At 39.1% G+C, this 13,439-nt stretch overlaps 1 long non-coding RNA gene across 1 annotated transcript in view; it reads right to left on the bottom strand.

The window, feature by feature from the left end:
• Positions 1 to 1,970: 1,970 nt before the first annotated feature.
• Positions 1,971 to 13,439, bottom strand: part of LOC137249564 (uncharacterized) — a 148,950-nt gene continuing 137,481 nt past the window's right edge. The window contains exons 2-3 of the long non-coding RNA XR_010952423.1: positions 2,738 to 3,121; positions 1,971 to 2,672 (exon numbers count right to left, since the gene is read on the bottom strand). This is a non-coding gene — a long non-coding RNA (uncharacterized lncRNA). The remainder of the gene's footprint in view (positions 2,673 to 2,737; positions 3,122 to 13,439) is intronic.

Raw genomic sequence — 13,439 nt, 5'->3', positions numbered from 1 at the left:
TAAAACCGTGACAGAAGAATTTTATATATTAGATTTTATTTTGCTACTTATTGGACTCCGTGTTGAAGCTTTCGGGGCTATGATAGTAGTATACTGAAGTTCTAGTTATACCTTTCGTGAGCGGGTATATATTTAGATGTCCGATTAGACATTTGTCGGAACCGGCCGGATCGGACCACTATAGCATATATCCCCCATACAACCGATTTTTCAGAAAAGATGATTTTTGTCATATCTTCCTCAATTTATCAGATTGAAGCTTCAAACTTCACCAAATACTTACCTTTACGTCATATATTTTTGAGACAAGTGGTTCATGGCCATAGTTATTTCATGCAGGCCGCAAAAAACGTGAAACTTTGCATCCTCACACAATGTACCTGCATATTTGATATTTTATATTTAACTTAAAAATCGAAGACAGTCCCGTCCTTACTTGTTTTTAAATTAGTTTTGACGTTCGGATAGGACGTAGATATTGGGGAAGCATATACGAAGAAGTGATGACAAATAATACACTGTGTACGAGTACAGCTGGGTATAAAAATGGTCTCAAGAGATATTTAGAGGAAAATGCTTGAAAAGGGAAAGGTGGAAGTGCCCATAAATATGTATGGCGTACCCTAGAGGTCGGTTGAAGAAAAATAAAATTAGCATAATGGATATTTTGTAGAAAGTTGAGGAATTAGTTGTACTTTGTGTTCTGAGGTTTTTCTATGTGAAGACTAAGGTTTGCTCACGATTCGTATGGACCATTTATTTGTGTATGTAGCAGCATGAAAACTGTGAAGAATATTGATGGTGAAATTGTAGGAACCCACTACTTTAAGTAAAATACCTAGAACTAACAGAGGAGGAACGTACTCTCCCTAGGGAAACGTGAGTCACTCTAGCTCAACTTCAATCTGAAAACTACGTTTTTTACATACACCCCCCGTAAAAATTATAGAGAGTTATAACCAATAACAACGGAGTTATGCATCTATCTGCATGTATTGTATGTAAAAATATATTTTTCTGTTTCTCCTATAAATTTTTAATTTGTTGGTTAGGGCCACGGTGGAATCACCAGGTGAAGTAAATTGAAAAGGACAGCGCGTGTATGCTATCTGAAACGGCGGCTGACTTCGTAAATGCATCAAAGATAACAAATGCATATTGCAAAGCATAAGCTGCATTTTATTCTTCAACCTATGCAAAACAAAAATATTTTGTATCACTGCTTTCCATCACAAATGCAGAATAAAATTTATAATGCAAAAAAATGACAACCGATGCGCATGAAAAAGAATTGCCATGCAAAACGAACACACTGCATCATCATTAAACAAAGCTGTGTTGAAAACGAACGTTATGCTTTATCATACTGCATTGCAATATGCATTTACGAAGTCAGCCGGTTAAAACTCATGTAAACTGAGCGCAATTTCAACTTCAGTTGAAGCCATAGTGTACAAGTAGTTGAAGCTTCCAGTCAAAACTATAGTGTACCTATACAATCCTGCAAAAACGCTCCACGTCATTTGACTAGCCATTTGACCGTAATTGTGCGGTCACGGCCCTTGTTAAATTTTTGTCACGTTTGCACTAGCAAGAGTAGATTTTTTACATTTTTTTCCCATTTCGTACCTATTTATGTGATTGTACATTCCGCTCCCAGTTATAGGATGTGGGCATAGTGCTGTGCTGCTCACACACGTCACAATGCTCGTCAAATGGCGGTCATATTCTCCGTCATTTCACTCTACATTTTCGAGTCATTTGACAGTCAATTTTACTGCGGTTTTACCATTTATATAACCGCCATATAACATGAATATTACCTGCGGATTTACTTTACTGGAGCAGCCATATGAATCAAATATGAACCAAAAAAATTGAATTTTCAATATTTATTAATTTCATTATTATTATATATGTACATGAAATTGGAACTTATATTAATACAGTTTATATAAAAAAGAAGTAAGTACTTTAATAATAAACAAACTCGCTTAATTGGTTTTTGTTTTCCAATTGAAATCTTTTTAAAGCGAGCAGAAAATAATTTTAAGCTTTAGAAAAAACTCCAATTATTTGAATAATCTACAACTTAAAGCTTAGTAGAAATTCAGATTAGGTTTACTCTTTTTTCAGATCAAGAATATTCAAAGGTGTCGTGGAATCCGATTGCTGTCGTAATTGATGAACTTAAAAACGTACGAATTGTAATTGAGTCAGACTTATTATTGTTCTAAATCTAATCATTCAAGCAATAATTCTGCAACCCTTAGCAGGAGTATTGATTGGTTTCAAATTTAATTCCGACAGCAATCGTATCACGACATCCCTTATTATATATGCACATGAAATTGCAACTTAAATTAATACAGTTGATATAAAGAAAAGTAAGTACTTTAATAATAACATAAACTCTCTTAATTGGTTTTTGTTTTCCAATTGAAATATTTTCATGTGCAAGCACATCGCTAACCTGTGTTGGCAAAAGATAGATTATACTGTCTTCGATAGATAGTTGGACGAGCCGCTACTCGGCGAAGTAGAGATGACCGTTGTGTCGGTGGCAGCTGTTACAACAGCAGTTTCTAACTTTACACCATCCGTACAGTGTGATGAATGCTTCACTGCCTTTTCCAATTGCTTGGCGCCAGCAATTTTTGCTGTTTGTAACGCTTTAGTTGTAATGCAAATATATAGATGGGTTAAAGTGGTTTTCGTATGTTATTCAACAACTCACCCTATACCATCATCACAGCCTCCTCATTGATTTTGAATATGTGTACTGTTTCAGTATTCAGACCCAGTTCGTTTGGTGCAATATTTTCGATTTGATGAATATGTATACTATCCGTTAGGCAGACATTTGGTGCAATCGATTCATTCATATACTGTGGGTATTTGAGCCGTAGACGCAATGGCAGATATTTTGATTCTTTTTGAAGTGTAACATTTGTAAACAGTTGGCTTTCTCTGCTGTCACCATCACCACTAGAGAGCTATTGAAGAAACGCTCGACCAAGATAATATGTGAGATTTACACGCATAGATTTCTTCCACCTTTTCACAGTTATTGATGGAGAAAATGCGAAAGCCATATTTACCATCCAATACCGAAATAGAACTGTAGAGGAAGAAACATTTTATAAAATTTAATAAAATCAAAAAATGATAGTTGTACTAAAATGGGGTAACGTATTGTATGTTAAAGTATAGCGAAGTCTCAGCGGCTTTGTCCTGGAGAAAATTGAGTTTGAATAGGTTTTATTCTTCATTCTTAGAAACATGTGCGAAGGTACCTGGTAAGATATTAAAAATCCTCAACACTTTCTTTGCTATAACTTAAAAAAACTCATATTCAAACTTCTGCTTAACTTCTACATATCAATAGCTACCTTTACCACCAGGAGTCACTATTGCTTCTACGCCTATGCTATTGTTTCCTACATCGATGAGCTTTGCAATAAAATAAACAGCTATCTCCGCAATCTCTCCAGTTTTGTCGCATCGCGAAACCTGATATTGTCACCAACCAAATCATCGGTGACCTTATTTAAAATATGACCGCGCCAAATGACGACCATATGGCATTATCCTACCGACTGTCTTACACCCTAAAATTTTGGGTGTGACTTTCGATCAGGATCTACATGTTGGAGAGCATGCACTAGCAATTGTAACGAAAATCGTCGTTGGTGTGAGGGCTTAGCCGATCTCCATAGCGCCCGACTATGAGGAGGAGCTGTTTAGGACTGGCATCTACGCCGTTTCGCCTCATAGGAAGGCGGCGGGATGTCGGTGACCAAGAACTGCCAAACCCCTAATCCAGGGTGTTATGCGGACCGTGCCTATTGAACGATTTGTAGCCAGGGGATAAATTCGGCTGTATTCGAACGGAGCCTTCCCGATACCGGACCACTTCGGGAAGTATTGATGGCCTTACCACAGTAAGGGGCGTTGCTGTGGCTGACGGTTCTTTCCCCGTATATAATACTGGACCGCTGAGCCCGCCTTGTCGGGCTGGTGGTCGTACGACCAAGATGAACGACTCATTACCTAATTTTCATAACGACGATGATAAGAAGAGGACTGAGCCGCAAGCCAAGGACGACAAATACGCATTAAGTGATGCGTCGGACTCGGGGAGCGAGAGTAGTGCTGATTCAATGAACTCCGTGTTGGAGAAGCACACAAATGAAAAAGGAGTAGAAGAGTGGAGAAGGGTACGGAGCAAAGAGCACTCTCGAAGTACCGTGCAGTACTAAGAATTGTACAACGCTTGGGAGCAGTGGTGGACCCAACAGAAGAGGAGATCGAGCGCTTGGCATGGGCTCATGAGGCGGTAGAAGTAGGTCGAAGGCAGTTCAAAAGGTTTTCTGCGAGAAACCCTCGGTTCTGCATTCGGTATGAGGAGGAAGAAGCGTCGAATGGCAGAATGAAAAGGCAACGTTCGGCGGAAGGCGACAAGCCTGCTTTCAAGAGGCAGAAAGGGTCCAGTCCCAGAGCCGCGACGCAGAGCAGTCCCATATACAAGACAAGTAGGCCCAAAGCTGTAAGACAGGCCCCCAATAGCGAGGTAGCAACTACCTCAAAGGCTGCGAGTCAGAGGGAAGTTCCAACTATGGAAGTAGGAGATAAGCCATAGGGAGATAACGCTAAGACTCCGACTTTCTCGAAGGTGCTAAAGGGAGCTAAGACTCCGGCTTTCTCGGAGGTGCCAAAGGGAAATAACACTAAGACGCCGGCTTTTCCCGAGAAGATGAGTATTGTGACAAAGCAGTCACTGACTGTGGCGCTGGTTGATCGTAGCAGTCCTTTCGAACAGATCACTAGTGAACGATGGAGATCTGTAGAAAAGGAGCTTATTAGCTTAATGCTTAAGATGATGCGGGAATAACCAAGTAAGCTCCTTCCAACCTTTGATTCGGGGGATGGTATAATGGTATGAAGATGATAGCGTGCGACAACATCGCGAGCTTGCGGTGGCTGGAGGAATTGGTTCCAAACCTCCAAAGGCAGGGCACGAACGCGCGTTTTGAGATGGTGGATAAAGCGCAAATCCCCAAGGTACCAAAAGTTAAGGTATGGATACCATGCGTGATGAAGTCGGAGGATACACTGCGACTTTTGCAGAATCAGAATCCGAACATACCGACACAGGATTGGAAGGTACTTACTGTATCTCGGCCTAGGGAGGAAGGTCAGTTATACATCTTCCAAATAAACAAGCAGGCGGAGGATATATTGTACACGCAGCTTGGAAAAATGTCCTTAGGTACAGCCAAAGAAATCGCGGATATTAAAGTCCTAACACGCTGGACGTGGGCGAAGTCGAAAAGGACCTCAAAGGCCTAAGGGAAAAAAGACAGGTGGAGGTAGCCCACGTCACCCCGAATGTGTTATAAGGGGACCAACAACCAGATGGTGCTGTGAGTCGCACAGAGGAACACCCGGCACAACAGGTACAAGAGGCTGAAGGGGGCTTCGAACACTCTAAACCAAAAGGGCTAGGGGAGGACGACGACGTCACGATGAAGGTGCTGGAGGGGGACAAGCAGCCCATTGGTGCTGCGAGTCCTACAGATAAACCTCCAACACAGTAAAGTGGCGTCGAGCAAACTCCTCCTCCTAACGCGCTGATCCAGGAGCCGTGGCTTCCATCGGGAGGAAAGGTTTCTGGACTTAGCGCGCGCGGATTTGGCGTTTACTATGCGCAAACGGAAGGACGTGTGCGAGCTGTAGTAATGGTAAGGAAACAGCTGCATTCATATTAATTAATTAATTTATTTATTTATTATTTAAAGTCGACGACAAACTATGGTCGACTGCATAATATAAAAGATATATAAATATACAACTCAAAAGATAAAATTTAAGATATATCGAGCTTTCAACAATGTTATATTACAAACAAAGAAATATTAATGAACATTACTATTTAATTTCAGAATATAATAATAATAAGAAATATGAGCAGAAATAAGATCTTATGCCGAAATCTTATACTGGCGGAATGCATCAGATTCCGCTCAGCATGATTTCGGAATGCAGTGGATTCCAATCTCCCTGTTGGAGTGCAACAAGATTCCAATCAGCATGTCATGGGAATCCGGCAGTGCTAAGAGTAGTGTAATGAGGATACGCCATCACAAGGCATAAAAAAGTAACATGACCTGTGTTGTTGGAATGCACCGGATTCCAATCAGCTCGATGCCTGACCCATAAGATTATACTGCCGGAATGCATACGATTCCGGTCAGTGACTCATGAAAAAGCATGTTTTTTACGTTGTTGGAATGCACCAGATTCCAATCAACACAGTACTGTCTTGTTCCTTCTTAATGATACATGTTGATAAATGTTCCTCCATCCTTAAGCGAGATAGTTCCTCTTTTTTATCGAAGGAATAAAATGCCGGCAAATTAAATTAGCTTGTATCTCTTAAATTAGATAGGCAAGTATTGCATTACGTATAGTGGCAAAAGTACATTCAAGACTGATGCAGCTATACAAGTCATTGTAGTGCGCGCACCAGATAAGAAGAGGATTATTTTTAGCAAAGTTTCGTCTACAAAGGGGTAAATAGAAAGGAACGTAGTGTCTGGATACTCTAGGGGGAACCGCAAAAAACAAGCGGCTGAGGAGGTCCGCGGAATCAATTTCTCCAATAATGAGCTTATGGATGAACAATACCCCCAGTAATATTCTCCGATTTTCCAGAGTGGGTAAGTTAATAAGAAGAAGTCTACTTCTGTATGGAGGAAGGTGGAGACTTGAGTCCCAATTAAGGCCGCGCAATACAAATATCAAAAATTGCTTTTGAACTGACTCAAGACGCTTTATATGCTTTTGAGAAACAGGGGACCAAACGCATGAGCAATACTCGAGTATTGGACGAACCAGCGATGTGTAAAGAACCTTAATGAGGTACGGATCATCGAACTCCTTAGCCCATCTTTTAAAAAATCCAAGTAAACCCAACGCTTTATTGGCTATAGATGAAATATGCATGTTAAAATTCAATTTCGGATCAAAAAGGACACCTAGATCATTTGCAATAGATATACGCTCCAAAGGCGTACCATCTATTACATAAGATTTCAATGCTGGCTTCACTCGGTGAAATGTCATATGCTTACATTTAGAGCAATTTAAAGCTAGTAAATTTGTTGTGCACCAACATTGGAACGAGTCCAAGTCGGCCTCAAGAAGATCCAAGGAACTCAAATCGGTAGGACAGTAAGTGTAGCAAAGTTTTACATCATCCGCATACATTATAGTATGGGAATATAATATTGTCTGTGGCAAGTCATTAATGAAAAGGGCAAAGAGCAAAGGGCCTAGATGACTTCCCTGGGGTACGCCGGAGGAAACTCCGAACGATTCCGACAGATTGCACTTGAACAGGACTTTTTGGGTCCGGTTAGAAAGATAGCTTTTCAGCCACATTAATAGGTGAAACGGAAAGCCCAGTAAATCAAGCTTATGAATAAGCAACTCGTGGTTGACGGTATCAAATGCTTTGCTGAAGTCCGTGTAGATGACATCCGTTTGCTTGTTCGCTAAAAATCCTTCCATAACTATAGAGGTGAATACAAGCAAATTTGTAGTGATAGACCTTTGACGAATAAAACCGTGTTGACATGGAGATAAAAGACTAGAACACTGATATTGCAGTTGATTGGTGACAATCTGTTCAAAGACTTTAGGAATGACTGAAAGTTTAGCAATACCCCTGCAGTTTTCAACTTTTGACCTACTACCTTTTTTATGCAGGGGTATAATAAAAGACTGTTTCCAAAGTGCCGGGAATGACGCAGATCCCAGAGATAGCTCAAATAATTTTAAAATAGGCTCATACATGTTTTCGGCGCAGTACCTAAGCACGTAACTAGGAACACCGTCCGGTCCCGGAGAAAAGGTGGGCTTCAAAGATTGAAGACTCTGAAGAACAATATTACCAACAATAGCAGGATTCCTAATGTAATTCGAGCTATCTAAGTGATAGGGATATTGACCAGAATGAAAACCACTGGATGAATACGTGGACTTAAAGAACTCAGAAAATAGTTCAGCAACGTCGTCATCAGTGCAAGCTCTTTTACCTCCAAAGGTTAATGAGGAAGGATACCCAGAAGTTTTCCGCTTTGAATTTACGAAACTGTAAAACTTTTTTGGATTTCTAAAATATTGGGCTTTACAACAACTCAAGTAATTTTTATAACAAAGCTGATTAAGACGGTGAAATTTAGAACGAGCTATTAGATATTTAGAGAGGTCTGCAGATGCTCCAGATTTCTTGAACCTCTTATAAAGCCTAGATTTGATGTTATTAAGTCTGATAAGTTGCCTTGAAAACCAAGGGGGCTTATTCGAACATAGGGTATAGCGAGTAGGAATGCAGGTATCAAAGAAGCTATCAAGCGTACTGTAAAATATAGAGATAGCCGAATCGACATCAGTGCAAGCATAGAGATCCGACCAATCATGGGAAGCCAACAGATCATTGAGCATAATGAAATTTGTAGAAGCATCTAGATCGAGGACGAGACTGTACTTGAATCCTACGGGGTAGGCTGCTATCAAGTGATATCTCTAGCGTAGGGTGAAGAGGGTCTTCTGGAAGGGATAAAGGTGGTATTTGCGTAAGGGCAGTACCCACCTAGCCATCCACAAATACTAAATCCAGCATTTTATTTCCACTATTTGGAACATTGTTAATCTGTAAAAGAGATGAGTATAACAAGCAATTGAGAAACTCATGTTGAGCAGTGGGAGTTAAAAAGTTTGAATCCCTTATATTAACCCAACTAACTGTTGGCAAGTTAAAGTCACCAACAACAACAAGTCGATCGTTATCTCCCAACTGCGAATGCAAATCACAGATGGCCGAGCTATGACTAGCATAAACATCCATATCCGAACGAGGTGGTATATACGAACAGAAAACAATTACGCTATAGCTACCGAATGAAAGCCTAACTGCTATGAATTCGATATGAGAGATATTGTCCAGCGAAATCAACTCAGACGATAGGTTAGATTCAACAGCAATAAGGACACCTCCCGCTCTAGAGATGCGATCACGCCGATAAACAGCATATTTATTTGAAAAAACCTCAGAATTGTAATTATCAGGCTTTAGCCAGGTCTCCGTAAAAGCTACAACTTGTGCAGAAAAGTTGAAAGAATTAAGGAAGAATGGAACAAGTTTTGATCGTAAACCACGAACATTTTGATAATTAATGAGAAGACGGGACAGATCAGCAATTACCTTTGTGTTGTTATTACTGTGTTCGTCATACCGTTTATTGGCTGTAATGAAACAGGTTCGGCCCTCGCCTTTCTCGTGAACAAGTGAACCACAGTATGCTTGGGCCAAAAAGAGGAATCAAGTACCTTATCGAAATATTCATCTGAAAGGGATATTTTAAATGAGGAGATGTCTCTCTCATATTTAAAGTTAAATTTATACACATTGATGTTACTAGTGGGTGCAACGCCAAGCTTAGAGCAAACGTAATGAGCAATGTCATTTTCGGTAAGCGAGGCGTGTAATCGGGACACAAATACAGCCCTACGAGGTGGCACGGCAGTCACCTGCAAAGGAGTAGCGGATAGCGCACCAGAGAGCTGGGAAGGTGCGGCCGTTATAGCGTTGGTTATCGAGCCCGTACTATTTTTTCAGGTACACTTGTATCGCTAGCAACAACCACAGTATCGGTAACTGTTATTGTTGGAGCTAAAGATACCGGTGGAGGTGTAGGATGAATTGGGGAGTCCAGCGAAATCAACATTGGTGACGTAGAACAAACAGCCGCAAAAGTACCACTATTAGTTCGTGCATCGTTTAATTTGCCATAGATCGTCTCACTGGAAGTCTCGACACAACCTTGTGTAGATTCTTGTGGAGATTCCTGAGCTGCATTGTTCATAACGTCTTTGGTTAGCCTGTTCGTATTAGTCAACGCGGTTGAAGGGACATTCGTAGGAGGACAGCTTTGCGCCTGACTCGAAGACAAGTTGGAGTCATTGTTGGGCATACATTTCTTTCGATTTGGGGATTCAGATATCACTTTCAATTTTTTAAATTTCTTTTTTTTCAATTTTTTAATTTTTTTGTTTATATGCTGCCTAATTACACTACTGAGGACCTCGTAGTGGTGGTGAAATCGCCGGGCTCAGATGGTACATGTCCGGCCATGCTACAAGTTTCAAGTAGGGCGGTGGTGGGATGGCTTAAAATAATATTCGATGGGTGCATAAACTGAATCATGTACCGCACTCTTGGAGAACTGCTCATGTAGTAGTAGTGTGTCAGCTAAGCGATAAACGTCAAAACTACAAACAGCCTCGCTCACCTGATGCAAATCTCAGGTCTAGAGTTGCATTTTTGGTACGCAAGAGTACTTCAAGCTGAGTTGCATTTGATAGTTTAATAAAACTTTGATTTACAGATGAAATAGTTGCATATATTTCCGCGGAAATAAGAATACTAGAAGATTTGTAGCCTGAAATAATACGGAAATATACGGAAAGCAAAATGTATTTAAATTAGAGTCAAGATATAAAGCGCCACACGTGCAACATGGAAAAATTTCACTTCTAAGGCTGTTTACACAAAGGGCAAAATTATATAAACGCTTTGGTCGCTTCAAAGCAAAGATAACGTACGGCGTTTCATTGTTTTTCGTATGGCGTTGGCAAAGCGTAGGCACGCAACCAAAGCATTTATGTAAATTTTTCGATTAATTAATGAATGCAACACAACCAAAGCGTCTGTGTAAACCCGCTTTAAATTTTGTAGCTGTAAAAGTATCCTACAAATAAAATGGTGCTGTAAGTGCATACAAATCAAACTCCTATATGACATTACTTTATTTTCTATGTATTTTTCTTGTATTTTCTCTTATATTTTTTGTCGAGGGTGCCAATAAGATTTCGGTACTGGTGTATGTGGGTGAACTACATTTTAAAAAAACTAACGAAATACAAGAAAAATACAACGTAGTTCATTAAAAACAACAAGCCAGCAAGCCAGTGTGTATTTCGATAGGGTTTTTTGACATTATGCTGTTTTTTCTTTATTTTTTCTGACAAACAAAAATTTTGTTTTTAGTTTCAAAATTTTGTGCATAAAAACACAACTAAATTCAAAGTGTAAATTGTGTGTGCAAATGAGTTTTCAATAAGTGCACATTTTTCAGTTTTTCATAGTTAAGGAATTGACGTCCAGATTCTTGTTCCCCAAATATAATGAACTTGGGTACAGAAATTCAAATTAAAGAGTTTTTCACAATAATTTGAAAATTTCTAAGTTTTCTCTGCTTTTTACACTTAAACGAGTAACCCTCCGTAATAAATTAAACTTTTAATGAAAATCAATAACTCTGAACTGAACACTTTTCGCCATGATATAAAATTAAAATGCCGTAGAACAGGAGCAACACTTTTGTGACTACATGAACCCTGTTTCAAGCTTTTAAGTCTCTGCACAGAACCCGAAATGACCGTTTTCAACCGAAACAACAATGGCAACCCAGATTTTCCCGTTATGCTCTTTTAAGCGAGTGCCTTTCAGAAAGAAGTCAACACACTTGTACTTGTACACTATGGTCAAAACCCGGACATAAAGCTGGAGACCAGTGTTGCCAGGTTAGCCTTTTCGAGGCTAGATTTAGCCTTTTTTTTGCCTTTAGCCTCGAAATTTTGGGTTTAGCTTCGTGACTTTTTTCTAGCCTTTTTTACTCCGAATGTATTTTTAATAATTTCTAAAATAAAATAATTTCAATAGTGCCTGTGAACACCTAATACCTAATAATATGAGTTATCTACAAAAGATTAATCCTTTTTCTGCTGAAAATTCGTTGAAAGTTTCAAAGCCAGATGTATTTTCTTACTTTGAAAAAGAGAAGTATAGTTATTCTTCAAGTCAAATAGCATTAATAGAGCTGCAGTGGCGAAAACTTATAACTATACAATGGAAACATGTACGCTCCACCATGGAATTTTGGTGGGAAGTCCGAGAACATAAAAATGCATTAAACGAACCTCCCTTTTTAGAACTTGTCGAATTCATATTTAGTTTTTAGTATTACCACTCAGTAACGCGGAGGTTGAAAAAATTTTTAGTGGCATGAAAATTCTGAAAACTAAATTAAGTAACAAACTAAAAATTAAAATGCTTAATGCGCTGCTTAATATTAGATGCTCGTTAAAACGCTCATCTAAATGTTGTAATGATTTTGAAATTACCGATGATCTCATATCTATGGTAAATAGCCAAACTTTATACGCAGACTTAAGCTCTTCTGATTCTTCAGACGGGGAATATTTTATATAAATAATTAGTTTGTAATATATTTTTTTTTATGTATATACACATATGCAACCATTTAAAGTAATTCCATGTGCTAGTCAAGGAAAATGTGCCTGATATGTTTTGAAACAAGAAGTTATGTTTATAAGTTTTTATTTACAAATGTGTAAACTAAAATATAAAAAAAAATTTTATGAATTAACCAAAAAAATTTCTGGCCTTTTTTAGCTTCTTTTTTTTCTAAATTTAGCTTTTTCTAACCTTTTTTTTTTTGCCAATCTAGCTTCTTTTTTGTTCATCACCTGGAACACTGCTGGAGACATTGGTGCTTTATCGGTAACCGTATCGGTAACCTTTTAACAGCTGATTCGACCAACCGTATGAGAATAAATGAAATCGATTATTGGTGCCGCTAAGGTCGTAACCGTATCGTAGCCAACCAATTGGGTTTTAGCTGGAGTCATTGGTGCCGTTTATCGTATCGATGTAGTCGTATCCCTAACGTAATCAGCTGTTTACCAAAACCCAATTGGTTGGTTGCGAGCGGCTGAGGAGGTCCGCGGAATCAATTTCTCCAATAATGAGCTTATGGATGAACAATACCCCCAGTAATATTCTCCGATTTTCCAGAGTGGGTAAGTTAATAAGAAGAAGTCTACTTCTGTATGGAGGAAGGTGGAGACTTGAGTCCCAATTAAGGCCGCGCAATACAAATATCAAAAATTGCTTTTGAACTGACTCAAGACGCTTTATATGCTTTTGAGAAACAGGGGACCAAACGCATGAGCAATACTCGAGTATTGGACGAACCAGCGATGTGTAAAGAACCTTAATGAGGTACGGATCATCGAACTCCTTAGCCCATCTTTTAAAAAATCCAAGTAAACCCAACGCTTTATTGGCTATAGATGAAATATGCATGTTAAAATTCAATTTCGGATCAAAAAGGACACCTAGATCATTTGCAATAGATATACGCTCCAAAGGCGTACCATCTATTACATAAGATTTCAATGCTGGCTTCACTCGGTGAAATGTCATATGCTTACATTTAGAGCAATTTAAAGCTAGTAAATTTGTTGTGCACCAACATTGGAACGAGTCCAAGTCGGCCTCAAGAAGA

Source organism: Eurosta solidaginis, chromosome 4 (assembly GCF_040869045.1).
Source record: "Eurosta solidaginis isolate ZX-2024a chromosome 4, ASM4086904v1, whole genome shotgun sequence".
Taxonomy (NCBI): domain Eukaryota; kingdom Metazoa; phylum Arthropoda; class Insecta; order Diptera; family Tephritidae; genus Eurosta; species Eurosta solidaginis.
The sequence above is the reverse complement of the archived record's forward strand: the minus strand, read 5'-3'. Positions and strand labels throughout refer to the sequence as shown.